Raw genomic sequence first — 16,334 nt, forward strand, 5'->3', positions numbered from 1 at the left:
ATTTAAGTTTTGTATTTTAAGTAATTGATTTTGAGATAATTAATTGTTTAAGTATTTTAAAAAAGATAGGTAGGGTTTTTAAATATGAAGTGTCCGTCTTGCAGCAAATAACTCAATCTAAATTAACTTTATTTTATTTTTAGTGCTTTCCCTAACAAGTAACCTCACTGTCATGTTTTTCTTTTCACAAATGTAAGTATGATGGTCAAAATATCATTAAAATTGCTAATTTTATGTATAACTGTATCAAAATTTTCAGAGTGGGGGCCCACTTCAGTTTCCTTTCATGGGGCCCAAAATCTCTGGCAGCGCCCCTGGGATGATGCAATGGTTTATTTATTTTTGTTCAGTTTTGAACACATCTCTCTTCTTTGTTGACTTTGATACCACCAATGTTGAGGACTGACTTATGAAATTTGGTTTTGTTAAGTTGTCTTTACACAATAAACAGCAACAAAAAAGTATTTGTGTGTCTAAAGCAGCTACACCATTGGGAAAAAAATTAGCATTTTAAAGAGAAACATATTAAACATATTCAACATATTAAAGTAATAATAATAAACTTTATTCCACCACTGGGCAATGCATCATATGTGCCAAAGTACAGTGGGATGGTTAAAATAAGTGAGATGGGTTGTAATGAGGCTTGAGGCACAATGTGTCTTTCCTCATACAAGCTCAAAGCAGCTACAAGTGTTGCTTTCAGGAGTTTTGAGCCATCTGATTAGCTTCACAATGTGCATATTTTTAGGTGTTATATTTATACTTATATATACACTTTAAAGGTTGAGTTTAGACTCTCAAATAAACTTTATAAACACAGAGAGTAATCACATTGCTGACTAATCCCCAGTGTAAATAGCCACATGTGAATTAGAAGGACAGTGTAAGAGTCATCAGCACTCTCTGACACACAACCAATCAGAATCATACACTGTGTGAATATTAATGAGGTCCTGCTAATATACAACCGGCCATAGAGGGCGCTGTGGCGATACACAGTTTATACATAACATATGGTTTATGTATATTAACAGATCTTTTTTCTTGTATTTCCTGTTTTGGGGGTTAATGGACCAATAGAAAACCATTCTACCTTTTAGGAATTTTGGCAAAATGAGCAGGACACAGCCCCTGTCCTGCTAATACAAAATGTCCTCTTAGTGTGGCATGTATTCTGACCAGTGAGCCTGCTAATGCACATTGTACCAATGCACACACACACACACGTACAACCTGCTGTTGTGTTAATTTCTGTTCATGGTTTTACAGTTTTTCTTCTCACAGGGGCTTCTATAGTTGGTCTGTTGTGTTCTCTTAGAAGCCTTGAGAATGTTTCCTGGTTCTTTCCAGGTGTAGCGGCTGTTTAGTTTCTGCTTTGTTTAGCTTTAATAGCATTTGTTGTGATTTGTTTTTTCCCTTTTTCTATTCTCTGTGCTCTTCCTATTTCTCTTCTATCCACCTTTTTTCTTCTGCTGTCTCTCCAATCCAGTCCAGCGGTTATAAGCAAAAACATATTTTAAAATAATAGTAAAGGAAAAAAATTATCTGTGGACAGACAGGAGAAAGTGGCCAGAAGGAGACGTTGTCTTACTTCAGCCTCATCACACAAATTGAGGCTGGGTTAGAAAAAGGTCACATAGAGACTGAGGGAGTAGAGCAGCGATTCGAGCTGCGAGTCCAGGGCTGCCTTTGAGAGACATGTTAGAGATCAAGCACTGCTTGTCATCCTGCGGGGCTACTTCAGGGTACATAGTTGGACAGACCTCTACTACCAGCTCATTAACCTGTCTCAAGAGCCCAAAGAGACATATCTGAACTTTGTGTTTCTGTTTTCAGCTATAGAGCTGGAAGAGAAGCTGCAGTGGAAAACTGAGAATGAGGATACCGAGGAACAACATAGCTGGAGAACCATACAGCACAAGTTCCTCACAGACTGGACTCTTTAGTGACTCTGGGAAATTTAACTTTTTGCCTCATCTCAATGATGTCAAATAACAGATGAAGAACTGATAAAGAATCATTTCCCTTCACCCCATTCATGGTCCTAAAAGGTTAAACCTGCCTATCTGCTACGGAAGCCACTCATTGCTGCCACCTGGAGCTAATCCTGCATGCAAATGACTGTTTGGAATTGGCTGGATCTGACACACCACATCCTCCCTTCTGATTGGATCATCGTTGGTCCAATCTCTGCTTCCAATGTCACCAGCCAAGAAATAAAAGCCACATGCAGCTGTGGCATCTTTGCCAACTGTTTGACACAGACAGTTTGCCCGTGGCTTGTTTGGACTTGTGGTGACTTTGTGTGCTTAGCTGGTGGCATTTTTGCTTAGACAGATTAGGAGTTTTTCCCACAGCATAAGAGCCTGTTGGTTTAGTTTTTTATTTGGTTTATTGAGAGATTATCTTCTTTTCTTTTCTGGTTTTGATGAGAATGTAAAAGCTCTTTTGGCTTCTCTTTAAGTTGTTTTGTTAAGAGTTGAAGTTGTAGGGTTTAGTTAGTTTAGAATAGTTAATGTTAGAATGTGTTGGACTAGTTTAATTTGTAATTGTATATAGAGTTAGTAAATAAGCATAGCTATTGGAGCTGCTTCATCTTTTATTATCTTAGATTAATAGGCCAGTTTTCTTTCAATCATTTGATTATTCCTGGGTTTTGTTTTCAACTGGATAATTTTGACTTAGGCCCTTGCGGTTCTATTGTGTTTTTACTTTGAACAGCTTCACTAATCCCACCACTTGCTATTACCACCGCTTGTTCTCCACTTCCACTTATAACAATTAAAATGAATAGCTCCCTTTTATTAACACCTGTCCACAGTACTCTTCTTTTGTTACGCCTTTCATACCCCTGAATTGGGTCATATTACTATCCAGCATCTGCACAGCACCAGTGATTCAGAGAAGCTCTCCCTTGTTTAATCTCAGCACTCGTTAGATATCTGAACCTCAGTGTGAGTCTTTTTATAGGAGTTCCTAAAAAATTACCACCACAAACGTGTTTTATAACAACAACCAAAGAACCAGAAACACACAAACCCAAACCAAAGCATCTTTGAGTGTATAAACTCACTGGACACCTTAGTGACTGTGTCAGCATGCAGAGGATGAGGAATGAGGAGGGATCAGAGATGAGTGTGATCCTGCAGATGTGCCCACGCCTCCACAGAGGCTAGAGGCAGACTAGGGCAGCCCAGAGACCTGGGTCATTAGCAGCAATCCTGGGGCACCAACCCAAGACACCCCACCATAAAGACCACCTCAGACCCACCCAGAGGGTGGCAGAGGAAGCCCCACCCCCCACTGTTCCATCTGCACATCCCGGACCCCATCGACTACGCCCCCCTTCCTCCCCTCACCCCACCCTCCTCGTTTATTTTCCAGATTTATTGTTTTGTGCTACTGCTATCATTCCATACAGCACCAGCTGAACCACAAACAAACAAGAAGAGAGCTGCGTACTAGCAACAGAAAAGCCTATCAGCTGATGTGGGATCATTGTTCCAAAGCTCTGTTTCTCTCCAGATTCTCCAGTGGGAGGTTGATCCTCCCTCTCTGGTGGCTGCAGGTGTTATTATCTTGTTTAACAGGGATGTAGGGCTGCATGGTGGTGTGGTGGTTCCACCGCAGCTTCAGAGCAAGAAGGTTGTCCTGGTTCAACAAGTCAGGGGCAACATACAACTGTATAAAACTCTACAGAGTCCCAACCTCAGCTGGAGTCCAACATTTACTGCTGCAAGCAGCAGAGATGCTTCATATTTACACATTTTTAAACAAATATCCCACTTCAAGCACTGAAAGCTGATGTCTCATAAACTAACATGTGAATACATCACATCTCTCTTTTTCCTGCTTCATATTCTCTCATTCTGTTTCCTCCTTTCTGAACCACATGTGGAACAAAGTGTCTTCCTGCAGAGATCAATAAAGTTTCTGTCATTCTGATCATTTTATTTGCTGTTAAAGCAATAATAGAAACTGGAAATGAGAAAGACTCACAGCAAACGCTGACGGACTCAGTCCTGCTTTTCCTCAGAGATTGAAGAGTTTGGTGAGTGGATCTGCAGAGCTCTGCCAGATGGAGGACTTCATTACATCTCTGCTGCAGATACTAACTGATGCTCCAACAGGAACGCTTTAGGAAGACACTCCTCTTTTTTATGGGCTTCCCCTGCCCAACCTGAAGGTTCAGTTCTGTGGAAAATTGTGCTTTCTGATGGAGGGAAGATGAATAACACAGAAGTTTCAGAGGATTATTTTACTGGTTTTTAAGGCTCTTAAAACACACAACAGAAAACAGAAAGAAGTCAGGCCATGTTTACATGAGAGTTTTAATTCCCCTTGAATTCAGAATAAAATAAACTAAATCCTCTTTTTAAAAAAAAGACCTTGTGAACACATAATTCTCAATGAAAATCATCATTCTGGATTAAATTTGAATCTAAAAGGAGAGGCTGGTTTATTCTGATGTTAAACTTGAATTTAATAATTCATAAAAGTGTATGTTTACTCCTCTTTAAATAATTCCAACTCGTTCCCTATCACGATGACACACATATTCTGCTCTGGCGGACACATATTCCAAGACACCGTCTGAAGCAAGCATTGGACAAGCCCAGAATGTTTATTTAACTGGAGCTTTAGAATAAATGGATATAATTAGAAGAGAGGATGGAGGTTCTTATTATGTGATCTTCATGTTGTAGCTGAAAAGAAAAAAGCAGGAGCTGGAGTTTGTTGTTCCGTTAGAAAATACGTCACGTCTGCCCCCTATCCGATCACAGCCCTTCCCCATCTTAAACAGAATGGAATAAAGACAATTTAACATGTAAACCTCAATCTGGAATTTCTATTTCCATGTAAACAGTAAGGAGAATACTTCAATTCCTACTTAAGTAATCCTGAATAATTCATGTTGAATGAAACATCATGTAACCGTGGCCACCATCAGCCACGCCAGCAGTGTTGTGCAACTTCCTGCTTGTAATTAATGGGTTCAAAGTTCATTTCAGCCGTTTTAACGTAGAAGTGAGAATGAAAGACTGAACTAGAGAAACCTGGAACTGAGCAGCTAACCTGCTGCTGTGAAGTCAGACCCCTGAAGGCTGCAGGCAGGATGATCTGGTGGTTTGGGGCTATCGGTAGGACGTCTGCTCCTTTCCTAATGGCTGAATTACTGTTACTGGTAATTCCTCCCACTAGAACTTTTATTTCTTAATAAATATATATAAATATTTATTTTTAATTTTTTTTTGTTGTTGTTATTGCTTCCTGCACCCTGGCGTTATACTGGTAATGTTTTATGTAAAGCACTTTGAGTGGTCTTGTACATGAAATGTGCTGTACAAACAAGCTTGCCTAAATAGCGAGGAATTGCAAAGGTCTTCTCAAACTGGACAGATGATTCAACTCCAAATGTTTCTTCACACTAGAACTAGATGCTGATGTTCTAACTTGCTTTTAAGTGCAGTCAGACATAATGTGCATAGAAAATATGACATAATCTGACCGAGTTCACCTTCACATTCTTTATTTACAAATGTTCATTTCAACATTCAAAGAGAAATGAATGTGTTCATTTGAGCTGGTTCATGCACAACTCTGCACTTCAGCAGGATGAAAATCTGAGCAAATAACACGTCTTTGTTGTTTTTTAGGGACATTTTGTTGGATAAAAGTAATCTCAGACTTTAAATCAGGAACTGGAGACCTACAGAATCTTGGTAGAGTCAAATTTACTTGCAAGGAGTTCAATTTAGCATAACAACAGAGACAATAAGCTGTGAGCAGTGAACACCAGCTGGACCCGAAAGAGAACCAAAAGCAAACTGAAGATGCAATTGTTCAGTTCAAGTGTTAAAACTGCGTTATCTTCTCAGCAAGGTCGTGTTCAGCTTTCCCATGAGAAAAATTAATTATGTATGCACTGACAATATATGCACAGAGTCACAGTTACAGTGTAAGATTCGCATAACATAATTCATAAAATATGCTTCACACAATATGCTTGCAATAGTTTTAAGAAGAAAACAATTATAACTATGAAACTATGAACTTTATTTTCTACTAACATTCCCTCCAGTTTATGATTGTTTTATTCTTTCTATTAAAGATGCTTTCATATGTAGACACACCTCTAAGACGTTGCCTTGGCGACAGCCCACATGTCTGATTTATTGTATTTATCCGTTTATTTATTTATTTACTTACTCTTAGCTTATTGTTTCTTAAGGTTATTTAATATTTGTTTTAACTCCAGTGTTTTCCTCATGGGGATCCTCCATGCCGGGGGCTCTGCCTGCCCAGTTTGGGGGTTGTTGCTGCAGTGATAACCCTTTTCTGGGTGGTTGGTGCCCTATGCTGCCACCTTATGGCTGTGGTGTGGGCCCCAGTCTGCCCTGATTGGGGTGGTTGTCGTGATGGCGGCCTCTGTAGGACATGGGTGGACTGGCTCCTGGTGTGGATATATCCCCATGATATTGTTTCCTCACAGCAATATCAAACCAGATCGTTATCACTTTTAGTGTTTTGTACTACTTTATAAATAAAGTTTGATTGATTGATTGATAATTTCATTGATAATGTCGTCTCGGTGGACTAAGCCGGTATAGAAAATGGATGGATGGCATCCAGATGTGGAATTTTCCGTCTCCACATCAGTTTTGTTGCTTTGACTTTATTCTCTTATGTTGTGTGATGAGGAGGGACGTGTTGAGATGAAGGTGAGATTTCCTCTGCAGGGTGAAGCAGGTTGAAGCTTTAAGTTGACACAAGTCTCATCTTGTTTCTAATCAAAGATCCAGTCAGACTGGATTCTTCCCCAGTGCATAAAAGCCTGGCAGCGCTGCGTTTACAGGAAAGCTGCAGATATTAACAAGAGCAGATTGATTACATGGAAACTGGAAGCTGGATTTAGAAATAAAAACAAATCTGTCTCTAAAACACTGGGAACAGCTCAGAAACTTCCACACTATTCATCCCAGTTTTCCAGCCTCACCACAGCTGCTTTCTACCACTTCCAGAATAAATCTGATGTTAGATTTATTCTGGATTTATTGATCCCTGTCAGCAGTCAGAACAAGTTTGGCTTATCCAGAACTCACCAGCCAGAATTCATCACCATAAACATCATCTTTAATCATTAGTTCATGTTTATGGATTAGATGCTGCTCGTTCTTCTTCTACTACTTTGACTTTTATTTTCAGCATCTGATGTCTAAATAAAGTTTCCAATCAATGAGATAAATTCTGAAGTACATTAGAAAATATGCATCGACTTTAAGAATTAATTTATGCCTTATTTATATACTTCCATCCATCCATCCATTGTCTGCCGCTTATCCGGAGTCGGGTCGCAGGGGCAGCTGCCTCATCAGGGAAACCCAGACTTCCCTCTCCACGGCCACATTCACCAACTCATCCGGGGGATCCCGAGGCGTTCCCACGCCAACCGAGAGATGTAGTCCATCCAGCGTGTCCCTAGGGCCTCTCCTGACAAGCCTCCTTTTTGGAGAGGGGGACCACCACCCCAGTCTGCCAGTCCAGGGGAACTTTCTCTGATGTCCACGCGATGCTGCAGAGGCATGTCAGGCAACCGCCCAGCTCACACTGCACCCGACCCCTACGGCCCTTTCTCCAGGTGGTGATCCCACGGGAGGGGGGCCAGGTCACCCTTTCGGGCTGAGCCCGACCAAGCCCCATGGGCAAAGGCCTGGCCACCAAGCGCTTGCCTCCATGCCCCACCTCCAGGCCTGGCTCCAGAGGGGGGCCCCAGTGACCCACATCTGGGCAAGGGAAACCTGGGTCCATGGTTTGTCATCATCATAGGGGTGTTTTGAGCCACGCTTTGTCTGGTCCCTCCCCTAGACACTTGTTTGCCATGGGTGACCCTACCAGGGGCATAAAGCCCCCAACAACATAGCCACTAGGATCATTAGGACATGCAAACTCCTCCACCACGGTAAGGTGGCGGCTCAGGGAGGAGATATTTACATACTTATTGATCTAATATTGTTGGAAACTGTTCTTCATAAAGTTGCTCACAACTTAATTCAGCCAAGAGAATATTAAACTATAATCTTTTTTTTTATGATTTAATCCCATCACAGGTTGTATGTTCATTAAATGTCTTATAATAATTATTCATGTACAACAATATGAGATTAAAATAAATTATCCATCCACCCACCCATCCATCCATATTAGAGCCTCAATAATCATATCAGCATGTCATGGCATTCTGCCAGTAGGGGGCAGCAGCATGTGGGCTTGGTGCTGTTGTTGGTCCTGCTGTGGAAGCCAGGAAATAAAGATCTGCTGTGATCTGAGTGAAACTGAGTTATAATGAATCCTGTTCAGATTCAGCCATACAAGAAAATCCCACCTCCTTTATTTCCCCTCCTTTCTCAACCTTTATTTATTTAATAACTGTTTGCAGAATCTTCTTCTCAATAATCGTCAGTCAGAGTCTGACAACCTTTATGAGGGTGCATGACATGACCTGCCTCCTGGTTTTCAACCATAGTTACCTTCAGAATTTCTCTCCAGAGGTTAAAATAACAACATCTTGCTTCATTAAGTCTAGAATATTGGTAGTTTCTGAGTTTAGCGGTTTTCATGATGTCTCACGTTTTTCCAGTTATTGAACTTGTTTCTTTTCCAGAGAATCAAATTTAATAACTTCCTGACAGAAAGCAACAAAATATACAGCCCAGTCCTGTTCACTGTGGTCTGATTTAATCCCGTTAAAGCTCATCCTTTAGAATGAACAGAATAAAAAATATTTGTTTCACCAGCAGAAGCATTTTCAGACATACATGTGTTCACATTGTTGTTATTTTTTTATAGAGTGGTTTATTTTCTATATTTTACATTAAAGGATGATAATTTTAGTTCAACTTTTATTTAATTTTACTGGTTTTTATTCTGTGATTTTATTAGAAAGCCATGTTTGCTGTATGTTAGTGGAGATTTTATAGTTTAATGTAAAGTTTTCCTGGAGGACACGTCTATAGACCAACTTTCAGAGACAATAAATAAATTACTGGATCAGGAAGGAGCCCAGTGCATTAAGGGGATGTGATATTAAAAAGGAAAGTTTGTTTTGTCTTTATTCTACAGAGACTCATTTCTTTAATTAATCCAAGTGTATAAAGTAATTCCAGATGAATTCATCCTCTCATTCCCGGAACGTTTTACTCTCCACCTGTGTTGTGATTCAGAAATAAAATGACATATAACATTAAATATCAGGACTAAAATCTTCTCTCTAGATATGAAGACATAGATGCAAACAAGCATCATCCATGAAGAGTTTGTATGAAAAAATCATGAAGTTAACAAGAAATCTGCAGATGAATCAGCTGAGGAGCTTCCACCTGTGGCCACTAGAGGGCAGCAGCTCATCATAGAACAACAGGAACCTCTTTCAGTGCCACATCAAACATGTTCCCGATTAAAAAAAAGAACATGAAGTTTCTATCAGAAGAGTCCTGATGAGACAACAGACTGCTGTTCCTCCATATTTTATTCATCAGCTACCAGAGTTAAAATCTCTCTGCAGTCAAACAGAAGCTCAGACGACTAGAAGATCTCTGAGAAGGTCTCATTGTCCTCTCCTGCAATTACAGATAGACATGTATTACCCTAAGTAACCATGACCGCCCTGTATCTCCTCCAGAACCAGCTGACCTGGTTCTGACCCGGACCAGGAAGTACAGATAACTCCTGTTTTATAGTCTCTGCATCAGCTTCTTGTCAGTTTCAGAGAGAATTGAAGATTCTTTTATTGGGGTTTTTAAGGCTCTTAATGGTCCTGAGTGGTTATCTGAACTGGTTTTCCATTAGAAGCCAGTTAGAACCTGCAGGGCTTCAGGAAATTTTTTTAAATTATTCCCAAAGTTAGAACTAAAACCCATGAGGAGCAAAACTGTTCTCTTCCTGTGGTTCATGTTTGTGGAACAACCTTCCAGAAGACCTGAGAACATCAGGGCATGTTCATGATTTTATAACCAAACTAAAAACTCGCCTCAATAACCTGGATTCTATTAGAATATTTATTTCTATCTTATTTTAGCTTTTAGTCTCTTTAAATTGATGAAAAAATCCCATCCCATTGTCCCATTGTAATATAACATCATCTGTAATTGCAGTGACGGAGCATCTTCAGTTCAGTTTAAAACCATGGACCCGACCAGATGACCTCTGTGTGGCTGAGAAAAACAGACTGACACAAATAGATGTGTTGGCATTTTTAGTTATAGAATCGTATGAAAAGTGCTGTATAAATAAAGTCTGATTGATTGATGGATGGATGGATGGATGGATGGATGGATGGATGGATGGATGGATGGATGGATGGATGGATGGATGGATGGATGGATGGATGGATTGATTGATTGATTGATTGATTGATTGATTGATTGATTGATTGATTGATTGATGGATTGCATAAAGAAGGAGCAAAGCTTGACATGTGAGAACTAAACTCTGGTTCAGTTTCATCATCTTCTTTTAGGACCTGGTTTAATAGCTGTCGTCAGAATGAGACCAGAATCAAAAACTACATATTTGCTCTTGTGCACCCCCTACAGGTGTGGGAGGAAACATCACTGCTGTGAGATCAACTCCTCATGGAAACTGGATCTGGATCTCAACCAGCAGGATCTGCGGGGAAGTTTCAGGTCAACAGTTCTGCCAGTAAACAGAGAGCTGCTCTGGGAACGTCTTCATACTGCAGGAACCAGCGTGAAAAGTTTAGATCTTAGTTTCAGTCCTCATCCAGACCCCTCAGCCAGAAATGACTCATTATAATCAGTTTGGCAAACATTACAACGGTTCATCACAGAGTTTATTACTCACTTTTAAAACATGCCCTTAATACCAGCAGTAAAATAAAAAGAAATCAGTAACTCACATTAATGATTAACCTTTATCTGTTACTGTCTCTGAACTTCTCTCTGAAATCTGAATTTATTGTATTGTGTATCAGTGAAATCTACGGAGACCAAAGTTCAGCTGCAAAAGAGTTTTGGATGTTTGTATACTTTTCAGGGCAAGACAAAAACCTGAATCATTTGTAAAAACTAAATATTGAAAGCCTCAAACTGAAAAGTTCCTGATTAGATGACAACCAGTTAAAGAATTAGGTGATTAAGAGGTTGGTGCTGAACCTGACAACAAGCTGCTGGAGAACATTTCATGTGGATCATGAGTGTTGTAGAACCGCAGATGGAAGGACGATTTCCTCCGTCTTCTGCATTGGTTATGCTGAAGATGGAGGAAATTGGACACGTAATTTGGTCTGTTTTCAGGGGGCTTAACTGTGTTTGCTTTACACAATCAGCGCGGTACCACCAGAAACCACGGGGGCAGTGCTGAGCAGAAGAGCTGACATGCGACCAGCGAAAGGTACAATCCAGAAAAGAAGAAGCGGATCAGGAAGGCAACAAAAAAGCAGAATACGAATGTAGACAACAACTGTGGAAACTTCATGAGCTTTTGAAGAAATGATATGCGAGTGTTAACGGAGTGTTGGGTGGTTGGAAACAACTTCATAGCAATGCATTACTGTCACCACACGGTGTTTTCACAGGACAAATGTTGAAAGTCATTGCTATGATGTCGGCTTTTTCTTTTAATAATGGAATTTATATAACCTTGCTGGAAGGAACAAAAAAAAGGGAGAATGAAGAACAGAAAAAAGAAAAAATGAGGAGGAGACAAAGATGCAGTAGACTCAAGAAATGACCCTTCAATCCAACCTTATACCAGACAACCAGTTGCTACACAACAGAGAATTTCTTACAGCTTTTACAGGTAAACAAAGCTGACAATCATCAAGAGTTCCTTAAAAACAAACAAGACAACAACAACAGAAAAAAACAAACAAACGTGTATCACAACAACCTAAGTACCAGGACACACAAACCCACACAAAAGCATTTCTTAGTGTATAAACCCACTGGACACCTTAGTGACTGTGTCAGCATGCAGAGGATGAGGAATGAGAAGGGATCAGAGATGAGGCCACGCCTCTACGGAGGCTAGAGGCAGATTAGGGCGGCCCAGACACCCGGGCCATCAGCAGCAACCCCCTGCCGACCCTACCAGGCACCGGCCATCCAGCCAGAGCTAAGGGCCTAGGGCCCCAAGAGCCTAGAGGCAGCTGATCCTGAATGCTCCCATCTCCACTAGGGTTGTCACGATACTGAAATGTATATATCATTTCATCCAGGCAATGCAACAAAAATGTATTAATTATGTATTAATGAGAAAAAGAAAGAAAAGAAAAAGTATTAATAAGAAAAGATAAAATGTTTTAAAACTAGATTATTTAATCTAAAACATTTAAACAAATTAGCTTTTTAAATGTTTTTGTCTACAATAAAAGGCAATAATATCTGACGGTAAGCCAGGGGGGATCAGCCTCGAGTGGCTTCACACAATATAAATTTTCAGGCTGGTGATGTCGCAGAAGTCTCCTCCTCTTCCTCCTTCATCTCCTCTTCCTGAAGCGCTGACCTGGGCTGCTGCTTCGTGAGCCTCTTGTGAACGCTTTTGGACGTGAGAGAGGCCCGTGGTAACATCCACTACCCAGCCAGTTAGGAAGAGTAAAAATAAGTATTTCAATGTCAAAGTCTCTAATAACACCAGAAAAAGGCACTAAATATGTCGCTGTTTGCTTTTTTTTTATTTCTTAAGTCGCTTGAGAGAGATGCTAACTTTTAGAATCGGTTTGTATCAGAGAATCGATTTCTCTAGACTCTAGTCTCCACACAGGGAAGTAAACGCACGCTTGATGAAAAGTTGTTCCAGATTTACAGCAAATTTTTAACAGAATTACTAATTAAAGTTTAAAGAAAAACATTGTTTTGCAAAGTTTTTTATTTTACGGTTTACTTTTGTGCAGGCTAACCGTGTCATCTGCTCATCACTGACCAGATGTCAGTTTATCTCTAACTGCATATACACTGCCTGGCCAAAGAAAAGAAAAGTCTCCACCTGGATTTGACTAAACTAAAAAGTCAGAGCCTCCTATTAATTACTGCAGGGTGATGATCTTTTAGCTGCAACAAGTTATTTAACCCCAACTAATGCATTTCTTAAACAACCTTGTGGAAAGACACATCCTGGGGTGATGGAAAAGCTTTAAGTCTGTTTAAGTTGGGTCAGATCATTGGCATCAAACAGACAAAAAAAAGGGCCCATTTATGCTTGATGTGGAGGACAGATACGTAGACGGACAAACAGTTTTGTCCATCTCCTCTGTCGGTTATGCGTGTAATTTGGTCCATTTTCAGGGATCTTAGCTATCCATAGTATTTCTTTCCCCTGCACCCCTCACAGGAGACCAGAGGGAATGAGACTGAGTTAAAATGGTTCTTTGAGGAGGCAGACATTGTCTCACTGCTGACGTTGTCTACTAAGAGATTCCTAAACTGTTGAATACACAGATTATTTTTGCTTTTCCAGTTCACAAGGATAGTTTTCTTTGTGATGCATAATGCTGTGCAGATCATGTGTGCAGAGTTAATTACCATGTTAATGTCACCCAAGTCACCTAGTGGACACAGTGTGGGTTTGCAGGAATATTTTTAACCACATTGACATGTCTTCACAAACCTGGAGCCAGAACCTCCAGACAGGTGTGCAGGACCACAAGGCATGGAAATAGTTGTCAGTTGTGTTTTCAGTGCAGTGTGGGCAGATGTTTGATTGTGACAGACCCTCTCCTGAACATCCTTTGTCCTGTATGATGACTTGTATACAGAATTAACACATACACACACACCCACTCACTCCTAGGGAGAATTTAGAGTGATCAATTAACCTAACATCATGTCTTTGAACGGTGGTAGGAAGCCAGAAAACCTGGAGAGAACCCATGCATACATGGGGAGAACATGAAAACTACACAGAAAGGCCACCTCCCCGCAGGTTCAAATCTAACCCCAGCCGAGGCTCGAACCAATGACCTTCTTGCTGTGATGCATGTTCTGTTTTATTCCTTTATTTTTCCATTGAGTGAAATTGATCAGCTTTTTGTTTTGCAGGATGTCAGGGTTGTTCCAAGGGGTTTAAGCTTACATGGAAAAAGTGAAGAATTGGTTATTTTTAGACATTCCCATTAATATTGAAGCTTTTAAAACACTTATGTGTTTTGATGGATGAGCTGATGAATGGCAGGTCAGATAGCCAGATCCTCACACAATGCTTGCTCTACATCTAACCATGTTTCATCCAGACTGCTAGGTTTAAGCCATTTGGAGATATACTGCAGCTTGTTAGCTAAGAAAACATGATTAAAGTTGGGTAGCTCCAATCCGCCTCTATCTTTAGTCTGTTGTAAAGTTTTTAGACTGATACGTGATGGCTTATTTTTCCATAAAAATTTAGATATTTGTGAGTCCAGTGACTTAAACCAACTGGAGGATGGTTTAGTGGGTATCATTGAAAACAGGTAGTTTACTTTAGATAGAACCATCATTTTAACTGTGGCAACCCTCCCCATGAGTGATATGGGTAAGCGCCTCCACCGTGAGAGATCATCCTCTATTGCTTTAAGTAGCTGGACATAATTTAGCTTTGTTAGTTCTGATAACCTGGGGGAAATGTTTATGCCTAAATATCTAATGTTTCCAGATTGTATTGTAGTATTGGGTGTTTTTTGTAGGTCACAGTTAATGGGCATAATAATAGTCTTAGACCAGTTAATAGAGTATTCAGATATTGATGAGAACGTGTTAATGAGTGTGATTGTCTGGGGGAGAGATGTCGGTGAGTTCTGGAGGAAAAATAATACATAATCGGCATAAAGATTTATCTTGTGTTCTATATTTTTGGCATGGATTCCTTTAATCTCTTTATTTTGTCTTATGGCAGCAGCTAGGGGTTCAATAAAAATAGCAAAGAGTGATGGAGAAAGCGGGCAGCCCTGTCTGGTTCCTCTCTGCAAACAGAAGCTTGGAGAGGTTTGATCATTGGTCTTCACACATGCATTTGGGTTGTTATATAATATTTTTATCCAGTCTATGAAAGATGATCGAAATCCAAGTTTGTTTAATGTTGTAAATAAAAAAATTTCAGTTTACTCAGTCAAATGCTTTTTCTGCACCTAAGAAAATGACTTGATTCCAGATTGTGTAGAGTAGAATAATCTATTACGTTAATTAATCTGCGCGTGTTAGTAGAGGAATGTCTACCTTTAATAATGAATTTAATTTTTTAATGGAATTAGTGAGTAACTGGATGGAAGTGTCAGGTCTTTTCCTAGTTTTAATAGTTGGGTAATATTAGCTAGGTTCATATTTGAGGGTATTTTTTGTTTTTGTGGCTTGACGCAAAAGACATAAGAATACCACCAGAAATCATGAGGGCAGTGCTAAGAAGAATAGCTAAAAGAAACAAACCAGAAAAGAAGAAGAGGATCAGGAATGGAAGGGAAGGGAACAAAAAAGCAGCAGAAGTATGAAGACGAGGCAATAACTGTAAAAAATGCGGAAGCTTTTGCAAAAAGGATGTGCGAGAGTTTCGGGCATGTCAGGCAGTTGGAAGTAACTTCTTACAGGTCTATTACTGCCTCCAAATGGTGTCTGAAACTGACATCAGGTCGCAGGAATGAACATAGCACTGCCTACTAGTGGAGCAATTGACTTAACAACCATGGCAGTGCAAAAGACACATAGAAGTATCAAGACGCAGACATATGACAACATTTAAAACACATTTAAAAGACATTGCTATTTATGTAAAGGAACATAAGTGGGCTTTTAGGAAATGCAGAAACTACTAAAACTGGATTAAGAATTGTCCAACACATTATTAAAAACTGGAAAGATAGTTGGGAGCCATTGTCTTCCAGGAAAAAATGTGGTCAGAAATACATTCTGAAAAATTGTGATTGGTGATCACTTAAACATTCTGTGAAATCAGATGAAAGAAAAACAGCAGTAGAACTCAGCACTATGTGTAATAGGGAAATTTAGAACATTGCCAACATGAACAATGTGAAGGGAACTCTAAGGATTGGGACTGAACAGCTGGGTAGCCATAAGTAAACCACTAATCAGTGAGGCTAGCCAGAGAAAACGGCTTCAATTTGCTAGGAAGCATAAAGATCGGACTCTGGAGCAATGGAGGAATGTGAGGTGTTCTGATGAGTCCTGACTGACCCTGTTCCAGAGTGATGGAGCATCAGGGTAAGAAAAGAGGAGGATGAAGAGATGTAGCCACGTAGCTACTGTACAAGCCTGTGGAGGCAGTCTGTGATCTGGGGTTGCTGCAGGTGGTCAGGTCTATGTGAATGAGGTCAGATAACTACCTGAGTATAC

The 16,334-nt window shown here is 40.1% G+C and overlaps 1 protein-coding gene across 1 annotated transcript in view; it reads right to left on the reverse strand.

The window, feature by feature from the left end:
* LOC121628294 (NACHT, LRR and PYD domains-containing protein 3-like) overlaps positions 1-4,123 on the reverse strand; it is a 45,886-nt gene extending 41,763 nt beyond the window's left edge. The window contains exon 1 of the mRNA XM_041967314.1: positions 4,003-4,123. The gene's annotated coding sequence lies outside the window, so the exon portion shown is untranslated. The remainder of the gene's footprint in view (positions 1-4,002) is intronic.
* Positions 4,124-16,334: the final 12,211 nt, after the last annotated feature.

The sequence above is a fragment of the Melanotaenia boesemani genome, chromosome 2 (assembly GCF_017639745.1).
Source record: "Melanotaenia boesemani isolate fMelBoe1 chromosome 2, fMelBoe1.pri, whole genome shotgun sequence".
Taxonomy (NCBI): domain Eukaryota; kingdom Metazoa; phylum Chordata; class Actinopteri; order Atheriniformes; family Melanotaeniidae; genus Melanotaenia; species Melanotaenia boesemani.